Source organism: Sus scrofa, chromosome 15 (assembly GCF_000003025.6).
Source record: "Sus scrofa isolate TJ Tabasco breed Duroc chromosome 15, Sscrofa11.1, whole genome shotgun sequence".
In the NCBI taxonomy this organism is placed as follows: Eukaryota; Metazoa; Chordata; class Mammalia; order Artiodactyla; family Suidae; genus Sus; species Sus scrofa.
Window position 1 is genome coordinate 121,828,612 of NC_010457.5, and position 27,199 is coordinate 121,855,810.

A 27,199-nucleotide genomic window follows, 5' to 3' on the forward strand; every position below is an offset into this window, starting at 1 on the left:
ACCCCAGATGGCCCAATTTTTAAGACTCACTCCATTCCCTCTTAGACACTTGGCTCCAAATTATGAAAATGACATTGGTTGTCTAGGATGGGAAAAGAAAACAGGTAAGAAATCCCTGCCCCATGCCCTCCCCTATTTATTTTCTTCTCTGGGAAAATGTAGAGACAATCCCATCTTGAATCAAGGGAGTGGAAAGAAAGTCCTGGGCTGCGAACTTGAGAGCGGATGCACACGGAACTGAGTCCAGGAAGGGATGGTTGAGCGTTTTCATGCCACGTGGAAAAAGGAGGGCGAACACGCTTTTTGCTTCTGTGCCTGGGCCTGGCCAGCTTTCAAGATATTTGCTTCCTTTCATTTGCAACCAGATAGAGAAAAGTGGATCATGAAAGCAGAACTCCAATGAGCTTGATTCTGAAGATTTGGAACCCCCTCGGTCAGGTTGTGGATTTCCCCCCATTACTGGAATTATTGCTGCCAAGGGGACAAAGAACACCCCGGAACACACTCAGGATGGAAACATTTATTTTCCTGTTGAATCTCAGCTCTGTATGTGCAAGTGGTTCTCTCTGGGGTTAAATTTAAGTAGAATGGCAAGATGGTATTCAGTGACTTCTTACTCATAAGCTAACTCCCAGTCGTGAATGATGTCACTCAGAGAAGATATAATTTGATATTTATTCATATTACACCTTATTTTATGTGTTATTAATATTTTCTTCTCTCAAAGTGCCAACAGCCTAGAAGGCAGGCTCTGTACCTAGATGGTACTCACAATGGCCATTAACTGTTATGGGTCTGCCTGTCTCTTAGCACCTTCCCTTGTTTGGGGGAAACCCAAGTGTATTTGCCAACCTCCAGGAGAGCCACTAATGGTCCCTGTTGCCTGTCTTCATGCCCTTCTGTAGCCCCCTCCAACACTGTAGTAGCATTGGTCTGTGTGATGGATAGGATATGGTGGAAGTGATGGTATGTGATTATGAAGCTGGGCATAAAACACATTACAGCTTCTGCTTTGCTCTCCTTTGGATCTCTTGCTCTGGGGGAAGGCAGCTGCTGTGTTCTGAGCACCCTCAAACAGCTTGATTGAAGTCTATGGGGAGAGACCTCCTATCGGTAACTAGCTGGCCATGTGAGTAAGTCATCTTGGAGTGTGTCCTTCAGTCTCCGTCACACTTTCTGGCCAAGATGTTATCTGCATCCCCATGAGAGACTCCGAGCCAGAACCACCCAGATTCCTGACTCTCAGAAGCTGTGTAAGATAATACATGCTTATTTTTAAAGCTGCTGAATTTGGGGATTATTTGTTATACAGAAGTAGCTAACTAGTACACAAAGGGAGATGTGTCCTACTTCCCACAGTGGAAGCCAGGGGAAGGTAGACATTTCTTCTCCCAGTTTCTAGGAAGTTTTGCTTAGTGTGTGACCTCCACTGAGCCAATTGGGTGCTCCTGCCTAGGTTTGCAACCTACACCTTGGGTCTGAAGAGAATCATAATCAAGCAGAGCTAATTCCTGTAGTAGCAGCAGCAAATGGTCTGTTTTGTTGGCAACATCAAGAATAAGCAGAATGCTTCAGTACCTTGGACTTGGCCAGCTTGGTGGGCTGCACTGAAGGATGAGTTGGCCATGCTTGGGTGGCACGTGGTGCCTGTAGCCTGATTTTTGCCATGGCATGATTTTGGATGCTATTCTGCCTGCCTGGCTTCTATTGGTTTCTCCCTGTTTTCAAAGATGCCCTCTCTAGTCTTTGTAGTAATGCCTTCAATCTGGTTTTCTTCCAATGATTCTTTTTCTATTTAGACATTAAATTAAATTCATTTATATTTTAAGCAACCAGAAACCCTGACCAGGACAACACTCAAGTGCATTTTTATAGTGGTGATGGTACCATCTTTTTAAATCTGCCCATTGCTTTTGTGTCTAGTACAGACTAGACACAAAGCAGCTGATGGATCCTTATGGGTTGGAGAGCTAATTAATAAGCCTCTTTTCTCATAAGACCCTATGTTCTCTTAGCAGCTTTGCGGAAGTGGCAATGTTAGAGGTAGTACCTGCCATCAAGGAGTTTCTAATCTGGACTAGAGATGAGCCCCCCACCTCCCCACTCCCGGTAGTGAGCTGACCCCCTCACTGGGAAGAGGTCTCTCTCTGGAGCCTGAGCCACTCCACATGTTAGCTGTGTGATTTAGGACAAGTTACTTGACATGTCGGAGCCTCATTTGTCTCACTGACAAAATCACAACCCCCCCTCCACTGGATTGCTGTGAGCTTAAATTAGATAATGTGTGAAAGGAACCCAGCACACTCAGGTATAGGAAGGTCCTGTCTGTACTTACTGTCCCAGCTCTGGCTCAGGGCTGGCTGGGAGGCTTGGATCTGACCAGTGAACCTCACAGTCACTGGCCTTTACTTTTGCTCAATCTCCTCATCAGAAACATGAGCATGTTGGATTAGAGGTTTTCCAACCTTTTTGTTTTTCTCCTGGAAATCTAAAAAATAAAATCGTATTTGGACTTCAGCATAAGATAAAGAAATAGTATTTTATTAGCATGAATTTACTCGGTTACGGAGAATAATGGAGCTATTCTGATGGATATAAACATTTGAAATCAGGGTTATGGCTAACATTTGCCATCCAGGCTTAAGTATCAAATTTAAGTCTGCATGTTTTTTGGATGTACATCAGTGAGAAAATCCTGTTTCATATACATAAGTAGTTGCAAATGGTAATTCTTTTCGATAGTGTTATCTTGCAGTCTCAGAAGAGTTTTGAACAAAGAAGCTTTGGTGTGAGACCCGTATGAAGTACAAGTTAACATGCAGAGGGCTGACGTGTGGCTTCTGCCTCCTTTGGCTGTGCCTGTGGAACTGTCAGGAAACCAATTTACAAACTCCCAGCGTAGACGATGCTAAGGGTCCTTGCAGCTCTCACGCGCAGTGGTCCAGGCATTGACGCAGGGGTGATGTCTGCTTACATCATGCAGTCATCTTTGCAAATTGCAAACGTAGTATGTGAACACATGCATGATATAAGCAATTCAAACAACATGGAAGCATAGAGAATTAAAAGCAAGTGTTCCCTCTCGACCGTTTCCCCTTATGGCCCTGTTCCCTCCTCCCTTTCTTCCAAATAACTACTCTCAGCACTTGGATCCTTCCTGTTGCTCTGCCTTTACGTATATACACATGTGGTTGTCGCCACACGTAAATGAGGTCCTGCTATACCTATTGTTCTGTGATTCTATCTTTCTCTCTCTGTCTTAGCAACATGTCTTAGCAGGCTTTGTAGGGATATCTAGCTCTCCCTTATCCTTTAAAACTCTTCTTTAATATTTTATAACATAAATATCCATAATTCATCAACTATTCCTCTGTCTAACAAACATTTTAAAATAGTCCATGTTTTTCATCATCACAAATAGTGCTATAATAATCACCCTTGTGCATATACCTCTGCTGGCCTTTCAGCAGAATAGGTCCTGAGACTTAAAATTGTCCTGTCAAAATGAATAAATATTAATCAATACTGTTCAATAGCCTTTTCAAAAGTCAATGCCAGTTTATACCCTGCCAATGATATTTATGATTTTAATTTATACTTCTGTGGTTATTAGTGAGGTTGAGCATCTTTTCATGCTCGGTCTTTTCATGGGGTTGAATTGGAGCTGCAGCTGCCAGCTGCAACGCCAGATCCAAGCCATGTCTGTGACCTATATCACAGCTCACGGCTACACTGGATTCTTAACCCACTGAGTGAGGCCAGGGATCGAACCTGCATCCTTATGGATACTAGTTGGATTCATTTCCCCTGTGCCACAACGGGAACTCCTCTTTTCCCATTTTTCTATTGGGTTATAATCATTTTTTCTTTCCTAACTGGTATCTTACCTCTTTCAAGCAGTATTTGATATAGAACTACTCCAGAGGACCAACCAAGCCAAATGATTATTTTTGGAACTCATTGCAACAGCGGTCGATCCATATAAATATGTGTTTCTATCTATTCATTTACTCAACAAAACACTAAAGAAGTGTTACTATGTGTCACATGTTAGAAATACAAAAATACATGCTGTGCTCCTTATACTCAAGGTGCCCACAGTTTACTTGGGAAGACAGACATGTAAACAGGTACAGCTCTCAGGGAAAAGTGCTCCAACGCAGGTGTGTCTGCGGAGCTGTGGGAGCACCAGGCCTACCAGGTAAAGGATATATGTTCAGGGTTTGGAGCATTATACCCTATTAACTCTGAAATTGAGTGGTGGAGGTAACCAGACACTGCGTATGCCTTTTTTTTTTTTTTTTTTTTTTTTTTACTCTTGCTTTTTAGGGCTGCACTCGAGGCATATGGAAGTTCCCTGGCTAAGGGTCGAATTGGAGCTGCAGCTGCCAGCCTATGCCACAGCCACAGCCACACAGGATCCACCCCGAGCTTGCATCTGCAACCTACACCACAGCTCATGGCAGTGCTGCATCCTTAACTGACTGAGTGAGGCCGGGGATCAAAGCCACATCCTCATGGGGTAATAGTCAGGCTTCTTACCCCTGAGCCACAGTGGGAACTTCCATGCTTAGGGCTTTTAAGGACTATATTTTTGAAGGCTGGAGTTTCAAGAGATGTTTGAAAAGCTGGAAAGAGAGGCTTAGAAGGCTAAGGGAAAGAAAAGAGCATCGGAGAAGGCTTTGAGTCCCTTATGGGGAAATTCCTTAATTAAGGGAGTGAGGATGAGTGAAAGGAGAAGGTGAGGAATGAGAAGAAAGGAGAGAGAGGCTGAATAGGGCTTGGAGTTAGGAGTATCTTATTGTCGACATCCTAGAGTCTGGGGCCAGGGAATCATAACGTCAGACAAGTCAGGAAGGAAGACTTCATAATTCCCACTTAGCATTTCCTAATGTGGCTTCTGTAGGAGAAGCTGAATTCTCTCAGTTCTCCCGGGAGGCAGTCATGAGCTGGGCTAAAGAATTGGGTTTCATGGAGTTCCCGCTGTGGCACAGTGGTTAATGAATCCGACTAGGAGCCATGAGGCAGTGGGTTCGATCCCTGGCCTTGCTCAGTGGGTTAAGGATCTGGCATTGCCGTGAGCTGTGCTGTAGGTTGCAGATGCGGCTCAGATCCTGCGTTGCTGTGGCTCTTGCGTAGGCCGGCGGCTACAGCTCTGATTAGACCCCTAGCCTGGGAACCTCCATATGCCACAGGAAGCGGCCCTAGAAAAGGCAAAAAAGACAGAAAAAAAAAAAAAAAAGAATTGGGTTTCAGGGTCAGGGAGAAACAGATGCATACACAGATAGCTTTCTAAGGGGAAGAAAGGCACCATTTAATGTTGGAAGGTGGTAGAAAAAGCAATAAAGCTGGGAGCCGAGATAATGGCTGTCTTAGCTTAAAGTTCTCTAGAGTTTTCTAGAAAGGAGAGCTTAAGGCAAGGGTTAAAGGGTTGACATTTTATGTGGGAGACAAGCTTAGGGCAGTAAGGCTGAGGAAAAAGAGGAAGCAAGGCAAGGAGAGGCATGAAACACTGGGCTGTGATGCATGATGACACTGGTCGTGCTTCCCTGTGAGCCTCAGTGGAACCCAACGGGGGTGTTTGCTTAGCACGTGGGACACTAGGAAGGGCTGGACAGAGAGATCACACTCAAAAGAGAAGTCACGCCTCAGGGGTATCCACACAAGAGATGAAAGGTGGAGAGTTTCTCTCAGTTTTTCCTTGGTCAGATTTCATTCCTTGGGGAGCTGATGGCCCTGCATTCCTTTCTGCTTAGAAGAAGCAGGAAGGACCCCAGCGGACTCCTGCTGTCATTACCGGCTTGGGTCCCCACGTCCACGGCTTGCCTCTCTCCACACTTGACTCAACCTGACTGAGGGTGTCCTTAGGAAATTTACTCAGCTCGAAGTGATTCGCCATCATTCTTCCAGCTGCTCCCATCCTGACCACAAGCTCTACTTCTAGTCACTTCATTTTTATCTCTTTTATGATCAGGTCTCCATCCTATATCCCAGGTCCATAATCGGTTCTATGTCATCATCCCTGCATCTCTTCCCTTACGACCTGGGTGGGATTTACAAGGAAGTAGATTTGAAGTTAATATAATTGTAACTCAACCCCAAACTGGACCGCCTGTGGTCTAGGCTTATAGAGAATTGCACTCAGAGGAATACAGTCCAGCAACCCAAAGCAGTTAAATGAATTTAAAACTTTACTAGTAACTCCGGGAATAATGTCAAGGGAAGTAAATATATTTTTAATGTATAGCAAGGTGTGTTACACTTTTCCCAGTCTCATGCTCTCTGTCTTCCCCTCCTGCCCCACCAAACTCCTCCCTCCTTTATTCTCATTAGAAACCAAAATCCCCCCCCCCCCCCCCGCAACCAGCCTTCGTGAATGCTTTATTTTCTTCTTTTCCCCTTTCCTTCAGCCTTTCTTGTTGTGATGCAAACTTCTCATTCCAGTTTTGCATTTCCATTTCTGTCCTTCTCCCTTTTGCACAGAAACTGAGCTGACAAAGACTTCTCCTTCAAAAGGGCAAAGGCGGGGGGAACACGCACAGATTAATCATTTTTATTTTCATCATCGGAAAAAGAATTTGCTCATAGCGCTGTTCAGCAGTGGAAGAGACTGCTTCGTTAGGTAATGGTTTTCTTGCCACAGGGATAATTCAGACAAAGACAGGATGGTCAGTGCTGAGCACGTCGGGAAGAGGTTCTGGTTCTGGGTCATGTCGGGTCCGATGAGGTCTAAGCTCTCGGCATGTCTCAAATTCTCGGTTTAGATCTGTGTCCTCTAAATTCTGCTGTAGAATTAGGGTTAAGTCCTCTTGGCTTTTCCCCTCTTTATAAATCTCTATGCCACAGACAAGGAGCCTTGAACCCTGAGCTTGATCTAACTCTTATCTTTTTCTTTTTTTCCAAACTGCACCCTTGGCCCTTGGAAGTTCCTGGGCCAGGGATCTAATGTGAGCTGCAGCTGCGGCAGTGCCAATTCTTAACCTCCTCTGCTGAGCGGGGGATTGAACCGGCAGTGCCACAGAGACAAGCTGGATCATTAACCCACTGCACCGCAGCGGGAACTCCTTATCTTGGCTTTAATTTCTTTGAGACAGGTGTCTAAATTATCTTTTTAGCATCTTGACCTTCCCTGCCACGGTCAGTGAGCACAATTATGTGTACACTCGGATGTCTCGGATTTTCCACAATTGTGTCAGCTCCACAGCCTGGCTCTGCCAGGTCCTTGCTTAATGACTCTTCATTTTGCTCTGAGACAGAATTTTCCAGGGACCAAGTGGGCGTGGCAGATGCTGGATTAGTGGGAGGCAGCAGCCAGGAGCGTGGCTCTTCCAGGTGAGGGTGGCCGGGGGCATCAAACCCATCACGTTCTAGGGAAGCAGGGCTGTGGGGGAGGAGGGGCACACACTTTGGGGTCGGTCAGATGGGCTTGGTCTGAATCAGCTGCTCACTTACAAGGAATGTTAGTCAGGACTCCTTGGGTTGCAAGAGGCAGGATTCATACTGGCTTGAAAAAAATGAAAAGGGTGTGGTGGTCAGTGGACTTAGCAACTTCTGAAACTAGAAGTGCAGCCCCAGCTCAGCATGGGCTCAAGGGACCTGTGAAGACTTGGTGTTTAGTCCTTCTCTGTTTTTCCACCTTTGGCTCCTCCTTTTTCTCTCTTAGTTCATTTTCTAGTAGAAATAATGCCTCTTTCTGAATCTTTTGAACTGATTTCTCAGTGTTGAGTCTCATTGCCCTGGAGAGGATCATGTGTTGGCCCCTGCATTGGTCTCGGTGGCCTGGGAAATAGAGGACACGCATTGGCCAGGAGAGGGTTTTCCCAAAGGGAAAGTGAGACTTGGTTACCAAAGAAGAGGGTATGGATGCTGGAGGGGTGAAAACTGCTTCCGTCTCCTACATTCCAACCTATTTCTCTGCACCCAGTTTCTTCAAGTGTTGAAGTTCCTACTTGCTGGAGCTGTTGTGAAGACTGTAAATAATAAAGGCACAGCACCTATCACAGAGCAGGCCTTTACTAACCAGTAGCAATTCTTTTGTTGTTTTTTTAAGGCCCCTCCCACAGCATATGGAGGTTCCCAGGCTAGGGGTCACATTGGAGCTGCAGCTGCTGGTTTACACCACAGCCACAGCAACGCAGATCCAAGCTGCCTCTGCGACCTACACCACAGTTCATGGCAATGCCGGTCCTTAACCCACTGAGTGGGGCCAGGGATCAAACCTGCGTCCTCATGGATGCTAGTCAGATTTGTTTGTGCTGAGCCACGACGGGAACTCCACGCAGTAGCAACTCGTATTGTTAGGTCCAGAGAACCAGATAGGGAGGGCATTGTGTGTGTGTGTTGGGGGGGGGGGTGCAAGAGCATGCACACACATGCATGTGTGAAATGCATTCCTGTCTTGCTGCCGTGCAGGCGCAGGCTAATAAGCCCTGGTTCTCACCATCCTGACCGTCTCTGCTTTTCCTTCTCCCTTTGCTCTCTGACTCACTTTTTTTTTTTTTTGTCTTTTGTCTTTTTTTTTTTGTTGTTGTTGTTGTTGTTGCTATTTCTTGGGCCGCTCCCGCGGCATATGGAGGTTCCCAGGCTAGGGGTTGAATCGGAGCTGTAGCCACCAGCCTACGCCAGAGCCACAGCAACGCGGGATCCGAGCTGCGTCTGCAACCTACACCACAGCTCATGGCAACGCTGGACCGTTAACCCACTGAGCAAGGGCAGGGACCGAACCCGCAACCTCATTGTTCCTAGTCGGATTCGTTAACCACTGTGCCACGACGGGAACTCCTTTTTTTTTTTTTTCTGACTCACTTTTTATTTTTCCTCCTCTCCTTTCCTTTTCCTCTCTAGCCCTATGTAAACATATATTATAAAAATGCAGTCTTTTCCTATTATTTGTGACATGACTCAAATTTATGTATGTATTTCCTACATCCTGACTTAAAAGAAATGATTGGAGATATCTCACTCAGGTACATGCTACAGGATTATAGAAGCAGCTGTGGAAATTGAAAGGGAGACCGTAAAAAGAAATTCGGTCAAATTAGCAAAGGAAATGGAGGCTGCCGTGTCTTACATGTTTTTTTAGAGGCGGGCTTTATTTATTTACTGAAAATAGAGTTTCACATTCACTATTCTGAATTTAAGGACCAAGCAGATTGAAAAATTTCTCTTTTCTCCAAAACAAGCCAAGCAAATAAAGTCGGCCGAACGTGGCTGTGATGCGTGGTCCTTGAGCTCCTCCGTGGGCTGGTGGATCTTGAGAGTAAACAGGTTTCACCCGATTATTGGGACCAGGGAGAGTGTTAAAGACGAATCAGGGTCGGGGGATGCCAGGCAGACAGGAGAAGAGAAGCAGGTCTTGTCTTCTCCATAGACCTTTGGAGAGGAAAGGGGTCAGCACAGCGGAGATGTGTTTTGAAACAAAAGTGTAATTAAAATGAAATGGACAAATCTGCCTTGTTCAAATCCAGCTTTTCGAAGACTTAGACTCATGGGTTTGCTTCTGTGTTGGGGCCACGGGTAGCCCCCAGGCTGGCTATTTTTCTGGCTGATCCTTTTGGGGAATCTGTTGTTGCTGAGAAAGGTGGTTCCGTGTCATAGTAGCCAACAGAATATGGCTATCTGGACAACTACAGATAAACCAACTTACTGCTTCTCTCTCTCTCTCTCTCTTTTTTTTTTTTTTTTTTTTTTTTTTTTTAGGGCCACACCTGCGGCCTATGGAGGTTCCCAGACTAGGAATCTAATCGGAGCTACAGCTGCTGGCCTACGGCAGAGCCACAGCAACCCTGGATCTGAGCCATGTCTGCAACCTACACCATAGCTCACAGCAATGCTGGATCCTTAACCCACTGAATGAGGCCAGGGATCGAACCTGCAACCTCATGGTTCCTAGTCAGATTCGTTTCCACTGAGCCACAACGAGAACTCCACCCCCCCCTTTTTTTCCTGATAAATCAACTTGCTTCTTTACTGTTGCCACAGACACTACTGCGTATCATTTTAGAGGCCCCAGCAGTATCTGGGAAGATGGGAAGAGGGAGAGGTGTTAGGGAGAGTTGAGGAATTCTGCCTTGCTTCATGCTGTAAGTGGAGAAGGGCAGATAATACCAGCCAAGAAAGCTGTTATACCTGAGATGCGGCGTTGGCCATGGGGGGAGGCTGTGTGTGGACAGGGAGGTTAGGGTATCATTGAGCCATGAAATGTGACGTCGTAAGTGACCTTAGCCTGGCTCTGGTCCTCCATGAGGCTGATTAATAGGAACATGGGATGTGCAATTATCTGCTCTAATGTCATCGAGGGGGACTCAAAACTCCACCGACCCCTCATGTCCCTGGTGACTCTGGGGCATCTTCCATGAGCTTTGCCCTCCTCTGTTAAGTGGGAACCATAATCCTTGCCTCATGTCCTTTCTGGGCTTATCCCAGAAATTGTCTCATTTGGAAGGAATTTCCTTGAGCTCCGACCACACCTTCTGCCCTGGGCCGGACACTCTGGGGCATAGGGAACAAGGTTAATTCTCAGCCTTTATCCTTAAAGAACTAACAGATGTGAGTGACTTTATGAGCTGTTGGGGTGTTTGTAGATGAATTATGTAGCCCCAGGGTGGGTAATCCGCCCAGGCGGGCCTCGAGCTCCCCACACGCTGCCTCTTACTGACCCACGTGGGGTACCCCCTCCTTGGGCCTCACTTACAAAATGAGGTGAGTGGGCGTAGCCAATGTAGGAGGTCTCTTCCTCTTCTGGCCTGTGCCAGTCTCCTGACTGCTCAGATCTTTTGCTCCTGAGGTCCAGAGTAGGAACCCAAGTGGATGCTGTGTTTTCACCTATGGTAAAGCCAGATCGTCTCCCCTGTCCCCAAACAAACGGTTCTGCAAAGTGTCCTGACCTTTCAAGTTCAAGCTGCATGATAGCAGCCTGACTGTTCTGACCTCAGCTGTGTATCTGGGAGGGCTTGGGGTTCGTGGGTCCGTCCTAACGGGTGAGGGTTGGGAGCCCAGCCTGCTGGTGTCGGCTGCAGAAGGACAGGCGAGCTGGCTTGTGTTCCTGCCTGGGGCCATGGGCATGGGTGCCTGGTGGGGGACTTCTGCCCTCCCTACAGGCACAGGCTTTGTTGTTTTTCTTTTTAGGGGCCTCAATCAAGGCAGCTTGAGAAGTGCACAGCCTTTCCATGGCCAAATGTTTTCAGTTCTCTCTTGGCCAGGCTCCTGGTGTTGTCATTCTTGGTGGCCGTGGGCTGGCTTGTGTTGCAGGAGCATTTTCTGCTCACCCTGTGGGTCTTCTCTAAAAGCCATCTAAGTGCAGAGTCAAGGCTGTTCCCCAGACTGGAATCCACCTTGCCACAGATCCGCCAGCCAGAGGCTAAATCCTACACCTAGCCTTCTGACAGCTTTTGCAGTCTGGCGAAAACATAAGCTCCTTCTGCTTCCCCATTTTAAGACAGTGTAAAGAAAAACAGGTGCCCGCTGGTCTCGTCACATCCCCTATAAAATGGTTGGCGTCTCTACTTTTTTTTTTTTTTTTGGTGGGAAAATAGCAGAGGGGGGCTGGGGGATCTGAGTGAGGGAATTGAGCAGCGTGGGAAAGAGAAGGACCCGCCGTCCATATCTGTCACTGGGAGAGCCGGGCCCTTTGAAAGCTGAGGAGGCGGCCTAGTGATGGAGTGAGCCTCCTGCCTCAGGCAGTGTTCAAGCAGGGGCGGGGTGGCCCTGGTGGGGAAGAATGTACACCAAGGTGACCGATGAACTTGGCAGAGGTCGGAGTTGAGGACCGGAAGTTTTGCCGTGATGCTGGAATTGCTTTGCAGAAAGGGGATGTGCAGGAGAGAGGGCAGTGTTAAATGCCCCTTTTCTTTCTTCGTTTTTATTTTTAACCCTTTTTTTTTTTTTTTTTCTGGTGGTGACATACACCTAACATAAAATTGGCCATTTTAACCACTTTTAAGTGTACAGCTCGGTGGCCTTAGGTATCTTCGTGCTGCTTTGCAGCTCTCACCATCATCCATCTCCATAGCTTTGTCTTGCGGAACCGAAACGCCACACCCGTTGTACAAGTTTGCCTATTTCTTCCCTCTCCCTGGCCCCTGGCAACCACTGTTCTGCTTTCCGTCCCTATGGACTGGACTACTTGGGGTACCCTCTGTAAATGACATCCTACAATGTGTGTTCTTGGGTGACTGGCTTATTTCACTGTGTCTTCAAGATGCATCCATGGTGTAGCATGTGTCATGTCAGAATTTCATTCCTGTTTTTTTTTTGTTTTTTGTTTTTTTTGTCTTTTAGGGCTGCACCCGTGGCAAATGGAGGTTCCCAGGCAATGGGTGGAATTGGAGCTGTAGCTGCCGGCCTACACCACAGCCACAGCAACCCAGGATCCGAGTTGCATCTGTGACCTACACCACAGCTCACGGCAACGGTGAATCCTTAATCCACTGATCGAGGCCAGGGATCAAATCCACATCCTCATGGATACCAGTCAGGTTCATTAACCTGCTGAGCCACGACGGGAACACCTCATTCCTTTTTAAGACTTGCAGCTCCCGTTGTGGCTCCGCGGGTTACAAACCCGACTAGTATCCACGAAGATTCAGGTTTAATCCCTGGCCTCTCCCAGTGGGTTGGGGATCCGGTGTTGCCATGAACTGTGGTGTAGGTCGCCCATGTGGCTCAGATTGAGAGTTGCTGTGGCTGTAGTGTAGGCCGGTAGCTGTAGCTCCAATTTAGCCACTAGCCTGGGAACTTCCATATGCTGCAAGTGTGGCCCTAAACAGCAAAAACCAAAAAAAAAACCAAAAAAAAAAAAAAAAAAGACTACTATTCTGTACTACTAAAGAGTAGTATTGTATGTCGATCGCATATTTTGTTTATGCCTTCTTCCTCCCAAATGATAGACCTGGGGTGGTTTCTCCCTTTTGGCTATCAAGAATAACACTGTTGGGAACAGGGAGGGACAGATAATCTGCTTGAGTCCCAGTTTCAATCTTTGGAGCTTATACTTAGGACCAGAATGGCCAGATCATGTGAATTCTGAGTTTAATTTTGTGAGGACCTGCCATACTGTTTTCCATGACGGCTGCACTGTTTTGCATTTCCACCTGCAGTGCACGCGGGTCCAGTGGCTCTCCCTTTCTTGAGGCGCTTCTTTGTCGTCTCCCAGCACACAGAGGAAGCAAAAGATGTGCTCTCGTGCTCCACCCGGCCGGGATCATCAGGAGAGAGAAGAAAGGTACCTGGACTCCCGGATGCCGGGAAGCTGCAAGTGAAAATAGCCCTGGAAGCCGGCAGTTCTGATCAGTAGCTGAATTGAACTAAGCATTTAACTAGAAGATCCAATCACCATTACCAAGGCAGAAGCGTGGAGATGTGGGTCTTTGTTTTAAAAATCAGGGTGGAGGGAGGTTCTGAAGCAATTGAAGGCACTGGCTTGTGGATTTCACAAGTCTCTTTCAGGGTAGGCACCAGCGTTCCTGCATCTCTTATTTCTTCCAGGCCCTAAGAGCCAAAGGCCTCTTCAGGAGCCAGCATTTATTGAGCACTCACTGTGTGCCAGGCATTTTATAGGGGCTTTATGTTCACTTGCTTATTAGTCCTCTTTAGCATTGGAAGGCTTATGTCCTAAAAGTCACCAAATTAAAAACTACCACTGTAGCCTAGCCCCCACCCCCACAAAGTGCAGCAGAGCGTGACCAAACCTTGGAATGAGCGCTAAAGGCCTTAATGAGAGTTTCTGAGAATGTGACAATAGGGGGACAATAAACTTGCATGAAGATCTGGAGGCTGAGCCTGGGCTCCGTCTGACCCTGGGCTCCATCTGACCCTAGGCTCCGTGCCTTTTATTTTGCTGCTTAATGAATCTTCACTGATTATCTTGCTTCTGCTGTGACTCAAGGTTATGTCAATTAGCCCTTTCCTAGCCTGGGCCTCCTGCTTAATTGTCGGCTCAACTTCAGACAAAATTGTAAGTGGTGAGTTTACTCTGATTCTCTCAGGAAGGGGAGATGGAGCTGTATTTTCCCCAGGTCCAGGAGGGAGAAGGGTTTCTCTCTGGTTTCTGGGACAAGGATGCCCATCCTTGGCACCCACACAGCTTAGAGCATGTGGTTCATGTTCTCTCTTTCCTTCCAGCTCTGACCTTCACCCTCTGTCTTTGACTGGGCCTCCCAAGGAACTGAATACTTGGCTGCCTAAGCATCGTGCCCTCTCCCGTGCTCTCAGCCTTGGCATCCCCTCTGACTGCTTCCTCTTTTGGCCTGTCCCTCTCAGAGAGCGCTGGCAGTTTCTATCTTTGGGATCTGACCTTCTCCAGCCATTGGCACAGCCGAGCCCCCTCGTCGTCCAGGCTTTGAGCGCCGCACCTGCTGATTTTGCTGCAGCCTCCTTCCTAGCTCGCCTTTCCACCCGCAGCCTTGCCCCTCGGTCCATTCTCTGCTCCACAGCTAGGCTCATTTTCTCCATGTGCTATTTTGATTTTGTCACTTGTCCATCCAGAAGTTGGCAGGAGCTCCCATTTGCCTCCCACCTTTAATCTAAACACCCCAGCATGTGTTTTTAGACCTTTGCAAACTCACATTTAACGGCCTTCATCTTCTGCCACCCCCTGGCTTCTCCTCTTGGCTCTGACCTGACACAGCCCACTTAAGTCTGTGGCTTTGGGGCATGGCTCTGCCTTGGCCGCTCCGATTCCTGTCTTTCCCAATTAAGACACAGTGAAGGTGTGGAGCAGGGCCTCACCAGGCTTGTTTGACACTGTATCCCTACCTCCTCTGCCGTGCCTGTCACATAGTAGGTGCTCAATAAGTGTTTGTTGAATGAATGAATGTTAAAGACGTCCCTTCTTGAATAACATTGTTTGGGTTAATCAGCAAGCACGTAAAAGACTAGATGCTAAGTGTTTAGGACACAAAATGAGGAAGTTCCTGCTCAAGCAGCTTACAGTCTAGTCTAGACCTATAGGTGAAAGCCACGTCTCCTTGATTATATGTCAGACTGATTGTGAGATGCAGTGGTAATTTAAAAGCAGCTTTGGGGGAGAAAAGAAACGCTACCACTTTAATGATACCCAATATATCCTGAACTTGACTCTCAGAAACTTTGAAATGTGAAAAAAATAGGCATTTTAGAATGGGGAAATAAAATATTGCAACATGGGCTTTAGATATTGTAGTGGAGGGACGGACAAAATGCCACGGAAGGACGGAAGGATGGGAGGATGCTGCTGACTCCATCTGAGCTGGGTCTTGATTAGTTTCCCAGGTAGATTGGGGAGGGAGGTAGCAGTCAGGAGGCTTTGAACACGTGTGTCCTTGGCCTTTCCAGCTGTGTGGCCTGAGACCAATGATGTCCTCTCTTTTAGCCAAGTTTCCCCTTTTGTGAAATGGAGATAATAATAGAACCTACCCAGTCCCCCGTTCCCATAACTTGCTAATCCCTGACTGTGTGCCCGGCCTGGGCAAAGTGCTCAAAATGCATTATTTATTCTTTAGTTGTCGTCTTGCTCATCCAGTGCTGGGCACAAAGTAAATACTCAACAAACGTATGTGTTCAGGGGTCATCAGCTTTGGTAGTTTTTTCTTTTTCTTTTTAGGGCCGCACCTGCAGCATATGGGAGTTCCCAGGCCAGGGGTTGAATTGGTGCTCCAGCTGCTGGCCTACACCACAACCACAGCCACAGCAATGCAGGATCCAAGCCACGTCTGTGACCTACACCGCAGCTTACAGCAACACCGGATCCTTAACCCACTGAGGGAAGCCAGGGATCAAACCTGCATCCTTATGGAGACAGTGTCTGGTTCTTAACCTGCCGAACCACAGCGGGCACTCTAGCTTTGGGAATTGTTGATGTCACTGTGTCTGCCTGCTCAGTGTTTTTCCCTTTTCCTGGTAATAGCACTCAGAATTCCTTTTGAGGAAGTGCCTCTGCCAAGGTCAGTTTGTATTGGTGCCCAGGGGCAGGAGTGCGGCCCAGGCTTGGCCAGTGAGGCCATTATATCCCCTGGAGGAATGACTGGCTCAGAGGGGGCGCCTGGCCCCAGCCTGCTGGGCTATAAAGAGGACCCCTCTCAAGGTGGGAGCTGCTGCCTGGGTGGGATGTGAGCTTGAAGCAGCAGGTGGGCATCTGGCTGTGGTGTCCTGAGCACCTGTCTGGGAGCAGGATTGGCAGGGAAGTGATGGAGCCTGTTCAGGTGTTTGGATCCAGCTGCGCCTGTTTATCCAAGGCTTTTCAGCACGCCTGGACATCTTGGTTACTGGAGCCAATGCATTCCTTTTTCTTTCTTTCTTCCTTTCTTTCTTTTTCTTTTTTTTTTTTTTTTTGGACTTAAACCGGTTTTGGTTGGAATTCTGTATTTTATGATGAAAAGTCCTCTTTGATCCAAACAGAAATTGTGATGATAATGATGCTGAGCTGCCCAAGGAGGGTGGAGGAGCTCGCGTAGCAGGCACGTGGGGTGGGGGGTGTATGTGGGGAGTAGAGGCCACGTTAGGTGCTTGGATATCTGACTGCACAAGCCTGAAAATGTGTCAAAAGAACGGGGCACGTGAGAGGGGTTGGAGGACTTCAGATGAGGGAGGGGGCTTGGTGGGGGGGCTGCATGTGATGAGGGCTTGGGAAAGGTCAGGGCCTGAACCTGTTGGGGAGACCAGGGCTGGCAGGGAGGAAGGGATGGTGCTGTAGGCAGGGGCTACCGTCGTGATGGTGGGCAGGGCAAGGTGTACTCAGAACAAAGAGCACAGATCACTTGGCTGCTGCCCTCCGGGAGAGAGGACACAGGGCAGACAGACTGGTCTGGGAGCTGACCCCTGGGATTTTGGGCTCCAGCCCTGCAAGGTGGGGTTGGCTCCTCCCTCCCCAGCAGTGTGGATTTACTCCATGGAGCAGGCTTTTTAAGCAGCTGCATGTCTGTTTTCTTCCAGCTTCCCATGTGCCTTTCCATTTTTCTGCATTAGAACGGGAGCTCCTTCTGGCAGGAGGGGGTCCTGCTTCCTCGTTGGGTACCTTTTAGTGCGGCGGTTCCACTCAGTCCGCCTGGGCTTGAACCCTGGCCCAGCACTTACCATCCATGCCCCCTTAGGCAAAGCCCTCCTTCTCTTTGCACCTCAGTTTCCTGGGCTTTTGAATGGGAATCATAGTAGTATGTACCTCAGGGGGTGGTGGCTAGGAAGATGTAACAAGTCCGTGAATGTATAGTTTGGAGATTCGTACCTGCACAGAGTAGGGCTATGGAAGGATAAGCTCTTTATTATTTTTTAAATTGTTATTCATCCCATTTCATAACACTCAGTGTAGACTCTGGCATAAAATGAGTGCTCAGAGGTGTGGCTTTCCACATGAGAAACCCCCTCCTCCCCGTGTGGTTAATTGGACTCACTGGGGGAGAATGAGCATCTCCGTGGTGGCAGCCTGTGTGTCTCCAACCAGAATCTGGCTTTCGTGTGCGGGTGTGTGTGTGTGTGGATTCGGTTATTTCTGCTTGACCTTCCCTGTCCTTGGCCTCTTTGGGGACTTCAGCATGGGCCTCTTCTCTCTCGGGGCTCCTGACGCAGCAGAGTCCCTGACCTGTGCGGCAGTGAAATTCCCCGCCACCGCAGCCCTGTCTTGAGTTTTCTTTGTGACTCAGGCTTCTTTTATTTGGATTCCAGGAGCATCTGCTTGCAGGGTTTCTGACACTCCAAGCCACGGGGTCTCAACCAGCGTACAGTCCCTCTGTGACTACATCGAAAGACGATGCACCTAACAGATGGGATCTCTTGAATATTTATGTCTGGACACATCTGTTCTGGACTTGAAAGTTGAATAAAGCTTTTCATTTTCTGAAGTGCGGGTGAAACCTGTCTGGGGCGAGCTGACAGCCCCATGGGGTCAGCCTCTCAGTGGTGACTCTGGGGCATGGGGCTGTGGCTGGGGACACCCTGCCTGGCAGACGGCCGTGATCTCCACACCCCTCTTCCTTCTCCCTCCTGTGACACAGGAGAGAATGGTGAAGGGGTGGGGGCAGCCGGCGAGGGGCTCACTCAGTGGACCAGTTGAAGGTATTTACAGAGAGAAAAGCAGCAACAGTTATTTGTAAGGGAGGGGGGATTTTTTTTGCAGCTCATGCTTCCCTGGGGAAGATGGGTGGCCTGGTTTGGGTGTAGGATGGAGTGGGGTGGCCTTCTCTGGGTCTTTGTCTCCGTAGATCACTGGGACTTTGGGGGGGAGTCCTGATGGATGTGTAGGAGGAGGTTTTAGCAACAATACTCTCCAAGTTGGGGTGTGGGGGGAGTTTGTCTTGAGGACCTTCAGCTTCTTAGTTCTTTTTTTTTGTCTTTCTGCCTTTTCTAGGGCCGTTCCTGCGGCATATGGAAGTTCCCAGGCTAGGGGTCTAATCGGAGCTACAGTTGCCAGCCGCAGCCACAGCCACAGCCACAGCAACACCAACACCAGATCCGAGCCACGTCTGTGAGCAACACCACAGCTCATGGCAACGCCAGATCCTTAACCCACCGAGCAAGGCCAGGGATTGAACCCGCAACCTCTTGGTTCCTAATTGGGTTCGTTAACCACTGCGCCATGATGGGAACTCCCAGCTTCTTAGTTCTTACTGCTTGTTCTTCCTCTCCTGACCTTGGTGGCATTCTCTAAAACCCCCACTCCCTTAGGCTCTGTTCCAATCCAGACAGGCTCCTGAGAAAGAATAATAACAGGAATAACAGTAATGCAGGGAAAACACACATTGGGTCCTTACATGTGCCAGGCACCATGCTTCAGTTTTTATCTTTGTTGTCATGTCTGATTATCCCCACAATACCAAAGTGGGAACTCTTCTTATTGCAGTTTTATAGATGAGGAAACAGAGGTGCAGAGAATTAAATTGACTTGCCCAAGGCCACTTAGTTACTAAGTAGGATGGCCAGGATTTGAACTGGGTCATCTTACATCAGAACCCAAACTCTCAGTGCTTTATTGCCTGCTGATCAAAATCTGTCAGCCAGCATTTTCCAAAATAAGTTTTTTTGGAACCTAAGGTACAATGAATGATCAAATAACTCCAAGTGCAGTTTCCCCTCAGGCTGATTTGAAATACCCATCAACTTCCAAAAGGCTCTGAAAAGTCCTGCAGTTAAAGAAACTTTATGTGACTCAGTGTTTACCCAATTTCTTTAACAAACAAACAAACAAAAAAACCCCCTTTTCCTTAACACCAATTAACAAAATCTCAGATCTAATATAATGCAAAACCATTTTGGGAAACACTACTGAAAATGCGTGTTGGTGTAAAGTATCTCCTCTCCCAGGGACACTTGCATTTTAACAAAGTTCAGAGTTTTTTAAGTCTCAGAAAGCAGAAGGTGGGAGTGAGTGGGAACCATATTGGTGGAATTTTAGGTATCATTAGCTGGAGAGAGTTTCTTAAGGGGGAAATTTCAAAAAGCGCTAGATTACTGTCTTACATGAATTTAAAAAATATTTTAGGCATTCCCATTGTGGCTCAGCAGGTTAAGAACCTGACATAGTGCCTGTGAGGATGCAGGTTCAATCCCTGGCCTCGCTTAGTGGGTTAAGGATCCAGCATTGCTGCAAGCTGTGGCGTAGGCCTCAGATGCAGCTCGGATCCAGTATTGCTGTGGCTGTGGTGTAGGCTGGCACCTGCAGCTCTGATTGGACCCCTAGCCTGGGAACTTCCATATGCCGCAAGTGCAGCCGTAAAAAGAAAAAAAATATGTTAAAATTGTTTCACACTTAGAGAAATTTGTGAAAATAGGACAAAGAGCTCCTGTATACCTTTCGCAGTGAGGCCCTGCTGTGTTTTGCTAGTGCCAGTGACATCCCTTAGAGCCCTGGGTCCAGCCCGGGATCGCACGGAGCACTTGCTTGTCCTGTTGTAGGCACTTTCAATCGGGAATAGTTCCTCCTTTTTCTTTGCTTTTCATGGCTTTGAAAAAAGTTGTGTGGGCCAGTTATTTTGCGGAACGTTTCTCAATTTGTGTTTGCCCATTGTTTTCGTGCCATTAGATTGAGGTTATGTATTTTTGGCCCAACAAGTATCATAAATGCTGTGTCCTTTTCATGGAAACCCCTTGGGTGGTAGGTGCGTGATGTCTGGTTTGTCCTGTGACTCGTTAACCTTGGATCCTTGGCGTCTGCAGGTTTCTTCACTTACACTGATACGTTCACCCTCTTTGTATTTAATAAGTGTTTTGTGGGGAGGTCCTTTGACACGGTGTTAAGTCGCGTTCCTCATGCGCCACCCTGTTGTAGCATCTCTTTTGCTGTTTTGCGCCTGAATTCATTGTTTCTATGGTGGTTGCCAAGTGGTGAATTTCTCATACCCTGCTGCCTACATTGAGTAGTTGCCTTTCTACCACAAGGAAAGCTTTCCTTCTCCCCGTTTATTTATTCATTTAAAACTTTCTGTGTGTCCATTTATGCATTCTTATTTTTACTCAATGCCTATAATTTATGACCATCATCATTCGTTTTGATATTCTAATTTTCCAAGACTGGGCCAGTGGGAACCCATTCAGACTGGCTCCGGCATCCCTTGGACACGTCTCCATCATTCTTTGAGTGTTTCCTTACTTTCTGGCAGCACAAGTTCTAGACACTGTATCACTGCTTTCCCTGCCCGAGTCCTAGAATCAACCATTTCACCAAGAAGCCCTGGTTCCTTTTAGTGGAGATAGTATTTCAAAACCAAGATTTGGGCAGTAGATGTGCTCATTGCTAGTGGGATGTCACTGCTCTGGCTTTACGACGGACAGAGCTAGGACATGACACATGATGTAACGTGCACAAACTTACATTTATATAGATTGAAAACCATGAGTTCACATTGACGCTTCCAATTCCAGTACAATGTCACAAAGTATATTTTCTGTTTCTCCCTTTCCATATTTGTACCTCCTTGTGTGTGTGTGTGTGTGTGTGTGTGTGTGTGTGTGTGTATGTGTGTCTTTTTAGGGCTGCACCTGCGGCACATGGAGGTTCCCAGGCTAGGGGTTTAATCGGAGTTGTATCTGCTGGCCTACACCACAACCACAGCAACGCGGGATCTGGGCCACATCTGAGACCTATACCACAGCTCATGGCAACACCAGATCCTTAACCCACTGAGCGAGGCCAGGGATCGAACCCGCATCCTCATGGTGGTCAGATTGTTTCCGCTGAGCCATGACAGGAACTCCTATACCTCCTTTTTGATTGTTAGAAGCCTGGTTCAGTGCATCTCATTCCCCTTCAGGCAGTCAGTCTGGGGACCCTCCGACCTCTGCTGTCTTGTGTGTGAATTCCGACCCCAGCTTGGGCCTGTCTCCCCCAGGCCTCCCATCTCATTCAGGCCTGTCTAATGCTATTTGGATGAGGGAAGGGAAAAATGAAGATGGAAGGGTGGGAGGGAGGGGAATAGGGAGAGAGGAAAGGAGGAAGGAAGTTAATAAGTATTTTTTTAAAGAAGGAAGCGGAAGAGGGAGAGGAGGGATAAGGAGAGGCCTAGGCGTTTTGGAACTTGGTTCCTATACTCAAAATGAATAAAACTTGGGTTTGTGGGAAACTCAGTATTAATTTATTTTATTCTTAGTATTCCCATGCGTGGAACCAAGGTCAGGAAGTGGGAATTATATGGTGGCAGATTTCAGCTCGCTGTAAAAATGATTCTCCAGTCGGAGCTGCTCGATAGACTGGTTTTGGTTGCAAAGGAGTGAGCTCCCTGTCAATGAAGGAGTTTATTTACAGACGATAGGACTGTCCGTTGGAGTGACAGTGAAAACATTTCTTACATTGGGAAAGAAATTGGATTTAATGCTTGCAGAATTCAATGCTGACTTGATGATAGCAGCCTACCTGGAGACCAGAATTTGACCGCACTTCCCAAGGAGCGGAGGACCCACCCCCCGCCCCCTGCCCCGAACTTCCCCATCCGTAGCTGGGGAGGCAGGTAGGGCTCCAGCAGGAGACTCCTCTCTCCTTCTTACTGGTGTTTGCAGACCCTGTCAGGATGCAGCACTGGAAGGGCAGCATGGAGCTGTACCAACGGGAAAGAGCCGTAAGCGTGTTTGCATGACGAATTTTGCATCTCAAGATAAAACATAGCGCCAAAGTGAGACAGTCTTCAGTTCTAGTGCCAACAATCTAATGTTGGCTTCAAAGGAGAAACTAAAAATGTTCCTCTTGGAGCCGGTTCTGGCCCTCATAGTCCTTTTATTGTTCCCAAATGGACCACATACTGGGGAGCCTTTGTGATTGCCCTAACAACAGTAACCTGTCAAACACAACAAGCAAAATCCTAAAAGGATTTCTTCTCGGGGCGATTTTGAACATCAGATGTTTTTATACTCTTGCCTCTTCATTTTTGCAGCCCCGACCCAGGCAGTCTACCTACAGCTCTATCGTAAAGAAATTAGAGGGTTTTTTTTTTTGTCTTTTCAAGGGCCACACCTGTGGCGTGTGGAGGTTCTCAGGCTAGGGGTCTAATCAGAGCTGTAGCCGCCGGCCACAGCCACAGCCATGTCGGATCCGAACTGTGTCTGCAACCAATACCACACTCTTGTCAACGTTGAATCCTTAACCCACTCAGCAAGGCCAGGGATCGAACCCACAACCTCATGGTTCCTAGTCAGATTCATTAACCACTGAGCCATGACAGAAACTCCAAGAAACTAGAGTTTTAATGTCTTTTCACATGTGGAAACAAGCCCAAGACTGAAAACTGTCTATAATACCAGCAAGTATACCTTCAGTCACCTGGGATCAGCAGCAGTTCCACAAACGTTAGATGAATGGATGCTTTTGTGTGCCAGCAACTGTGAGAGGTCTGACTTACACAATAGCCCGCATGGTATCTGTGGTCCCATTTCACAGATGAGAAAACTGAGGCAGAGCAGTTAAAAGAGCAATACCAACCTCCAGTGTCGGGCTGAATCTTCCCTCCCTAGAGTATAGGAAGTTGCCTTCTTAATGGGGAGGAGTGTAGTGTGGCTTGCTTACCTTTTAAGTGGCAGCATCCAACACTGTGATTTGTTTTTCTGATGAAGCTGCTATAAATCAGCACCATTTGGGGACAATCAAGAGGACCAGGGGTCAGATCCTGATGGGATTTTGCATCCTGTTGTTTCTTCAGTATTTTTCACAAAACCCTGACGCTTGCTCGCTGGTTTGTGTTAACGTGTGTGCAAATGTTTGCATGTGTATGTATGACTCAGCATGAGGTATTTGCACTTAGACTGTGACTTTTGTAGGTAGGCAGCCACCTGAGTCACTGAATCCCGAAGAACCAACGCTTCCTCCAAGGAAGAGTTATCATAGTGACGGCTTAGGGAGTAGATGGCATGCATGTTATTGGATGCGTGTCATCTTGAACCTTCCAGCAGCAGAGTGAGGAAGATTAATAGAGGAGGAAACTGAGGCTCAGAGAGGTCACGTATTCCATCCGAAGCTCTGCAGCTAGAAAGTGGCAGTCAAAAAGATTTTTTTCTTTTTCTTTTTCATCCATACCCACAGTATATGGAAGTTCCCAGGCTAGGGGTTGAATTGGAGCTGTAGCTGCTGGCCTATGCCACAGCCACAGCAATGCCAGATCCTTAACTCTCTGAGTGAGGCCAGGGATCGAACTCATGGATACTAGTCAGATTCACTTCTGCTCCACCAAAACGGGAACTCCTCCCCCAGAACTGTCTGATTCCAAAGGGGCAACTTCTATCTATCATGCTACCCTGCCCTGCTGCCCCTCCTAGAGCACTGCCCCCAAAGCCACTGGGCAGCTGTTGAGGGGCAGTTATGATGGGTGGCAGTGGGCGACAAGGGGGCCTGAACAAATAGGTTATGTAAGAGTTAAAAAACATTCTACCAGGGAGTTTTTTCATGTGTCTTTTCCAAAGGCCAGAGTTCAAATTTATGATGTTGGAATATTCATGAGTTGCCGCAGTGTGTGGTGCTAGAGAGAAAAGTTCCCTGTGACAGAAATTAACCTTAAGGCAAGGGCTCTTCTGAATTAAGGTTCAGATGCAGCAGATGAGATCAAGGCGGTCACACAACCTACTTGGGAGGACATGGATTCACAACTTAAAACGGTAATTAATGATTTGGAAAGTGGCAGTGTGTTTTCACGTATCCATCCATCCATGCATCCATCCACCCTTCCATCCCTCACCTTCTATTTGCATAACCCCTTTTGTAGCCTATAGAGTTGTGCCCAGACCAAAGCAAAGCAAACCAAACCCTCATAAGTGGCTTTCAGTCATGTTGGGGAGAGAGAGATTCACGCAAGAATAGACAAACCACAGGGCAATGAGGTGTCCAATTAAGTATCAAAATGGGTGGTCCAGATACTGGGTGTTTTCCAGGGGCCTAGAAGAAGGCAGCCTTTGAGGATGCGGTGTGGCCGGTCTGGCCATATTGGTTGCCTTCAGGGACCATTGCGGAACCCGCGATGCTGCCAGGAATCCAATTAGTTCCAGTCTTGATACAGGCTGAGCCGAAAAATTGGATGTATCGGCTACCCACTGCTGAGATCCAGTTTGGGTCTCCGTAGCTCTCTGTTTGAAAATGAGATGCCACTTTTCATCTTAAATACCAGTGTGATGGGCCTGCAGGACTGAGAAAAGATGAAACAAGCCGGGATTCATCGGCGGAAGGACTGTTCCTCTTCACTCCCTGTTGCACCGGGAAAGTATAAGGAGAGTTTGTTTGTACATCCAAAGCCAGAAAAACCAGCTCCCCAACCAGCTCTCCAGCCTCAGACTCCTCTGGCTTTTATGACCTCCAGGGCTGCAGGGTTGACAGTAGGGGACCCAGACACCGAAGGGGCCTTGAATGTGAGATGCAGACAGATGTGACATAATTAGTCAGCCTTTATGAGGAAAGCAGTCAGAAGCCATCAGGACTGCTGTTTAACACAGGGCCACTTCCTCTCCCACCCCCCATTAAAAAGCTGCTTTTCAACGGTGTTGCCCTTCTTTGATCCCTGAAGGGTCCTGATGTTTCACCCATATCCTGTCATGATATTTAATGATGCCACCCATGTTCTCCAGGAGCACGGCCCAGCTCAGCATCATTTGGGGAGAGGTACTGTCCTGTGGCAAGTTTCTGATGTGGTTCCTCGCACGGCAAGGTTAGCGAGGCAGCTTTGGGCACCCTGGTGAGGGCCCCAGGTTCTGGGCGGTGGAAGCGGGGAGAAAGGAATGATGGAGCGAACAAAACACAGCCGAGATCTTTGGCAGAGACTGTGTATCACAGGGTCTGTAGCATCAGCTGGTGCAGTGCTCGAGAGAGGAAAGAAAGAATTTGGTCTTGGGTGGCCTTCTTTCAAAAGGCAGGAGAATGTTTCAGAGGGACGGATCTTCTTCCAGCCTGTGGTTGCCTGTGATCAAACCCACAAAGATTAAGGTGCCCATAGGGACCATGCAGCCCATTCCAGATCAGATCTAAGCATCCTTCTACAGAATTCCTGGTAGGCAACCTTCCTCTGTCTGCCTGAACACCTCACTCCCCACCGCAAGGTAGCCCAGCACACTGCGGCTGCTCTGGTGGGTCCATAGTTCCTTTCCATTTGGTTGCCTTTTGCAGCTTCTAACCCTGGCCCCAGCTGGGTGCTTGGCAGCAGCATAGAACAGCTGGATTCCTATTTGGGAGAATTCTTCAAGTCTCCACCCCCACACCCCAGCATCTCATTAGCACCCCATTTCTGCTGCTGTTTCTTCTGTATGTCCTGCTTCCCACACCCTCATATCTGATGGTTCTTCTTGGAACGTTCTGGCAGGACAGTGTCACCATCCTTGTTCCCCGAATGCTGATCCAGTGTCTCTTGGTGTCTTCGGTAGCTCCAGGTCACTGAGACAGGACAGTGATCTCAACAGACATAGGCAATCATTTGGGTTACTCGTGAGATTCCCACATGGGTTCAAGTTCCTCTTCCAAGTGTTGGCTTGTGTGATTGTTTCCTTTCCCTCCTGGCTCTTTGGAGGAAAAGCATGTCAGGGCTAACTCTTTTGTGACTTTGCCCAGAGGACAGTCCCACGGCTGAATGCCAGAGGGATTGAGGCTCCTCACTGCTTCTTGGTGGGGATGCTTCTCAGTCCATCCTCTTCCCTCCTCCTTGTCCAAGCCGGGTCCTTTCTCTCCAGGATGACAGCCAGAGCCGCCTAATGATCTCCCGACAGTCATTCCTGCCGCTGTAAACACACATTGGTAACAGTGTTTCGGCAGCTTCCATCCCACATGTGATAAAATCCAGATGTGCTTCCTTCTCCAGGGTCATCGTGTCCCTCTCTTCTCCCTCTCGCCAAGCCTACACTCCATCCGTACCTTCCCCACTTTCTGTTCCGTGGATGTGCTGGCTTCTTTCTCCTACCTGGGCTTTTGCATGTGGTTCCCTCTGCCTTGGAATGCTGCCCCTGCCTTGCTCTTTGCCTGGCGAGGCTCTCTTCCTAACCTCAGACTCTAAATGTTGCAGGCATAAGAACCTCCGCCATGGCGGGGCCCTCCTGTATCTCAGATTCCCTGTTACCATTGTCTGACCCGCACTATTTACTTGGAAGAACCGATCAGTTTGTAATTGTCTATTTGTTCACTTGCTTATTTTCTATCTCCCCTTGCTTTCCCCATCTCACCCTGTCTCCTCGTGATCCTCCATCAGGCCAAGGTTTTGTTCCCTTTGATGTCCCCTGTATCCTGAGCCAAGTTCAGCTTTTGGTACAAGATGAAGGCTCAGTACATACTTGTTGAATGAGTTAGTGAATGGATGGATGAATGAAGCGGCATAATTGTCTCCAGCTGTCCATCAAGGCGATTCATTCTTGAGTTAGAAACTTCAAGTTTTACGAGAGACATTTAAGATAGGACAATCTTGCTGAAGTAAGCATCCCTTTTATTTTCTTTATTCTGTGTGTCCCAACAAGACTGTTTTACTTGAATCTCATCACACTGTAAATGCAGGGTCCTGATTGTCCTGATTGGATTATAGATCTTTCACATAGATTGAGATTGTTTTTATTTTTGCCAGGCTGAGAATATTTTTCAAAGAGCCCTTTCATAAGTGTCTTAGTACCTTATCTAGATGAAAAAAGGAAAAGGCTTTGAAATTTTGAGCACGGTTCCTCACTCAAACCTCAGAACAATGGATTCAGATGTCTTCATTTTTTTTTTTTTTTAAATGTAAATTTAATCTTGCTGCAGCTCCACCCCAGATCACAGAATGGAGAGAGCTGACTTGAAACAAACCGATGCTTTCAG

General features: G+C 47.7%; 1 long non-coding RNA gene across 2 annotated transcripts in view; it reads left to right on the forward strand.

Moving 5' to 3' along the window:
* The window catches only part of LOC110256948, a 251,790-nt gene that overhangs the window by 24,498 nt on the left and 200,093 nt on the right, over window positions 1-27,199 (forward strand). The window contains exon 3 of one of the 2 annotated variants that reach the window (XR_002339033.1): window positions 17,635-18,041. The exons of the other annotated variant lie outside the window; for it this stretch is intronic. This is a non-coding gene — a long non-coding RNA (uncharacterized LOC110256948). Of the gene's footprint in view, window positions 1-17,634; window positions 18,042-27,199 lie in introns of those variants that run through there. 2 annotated transcript variants of the gene reach the window in all.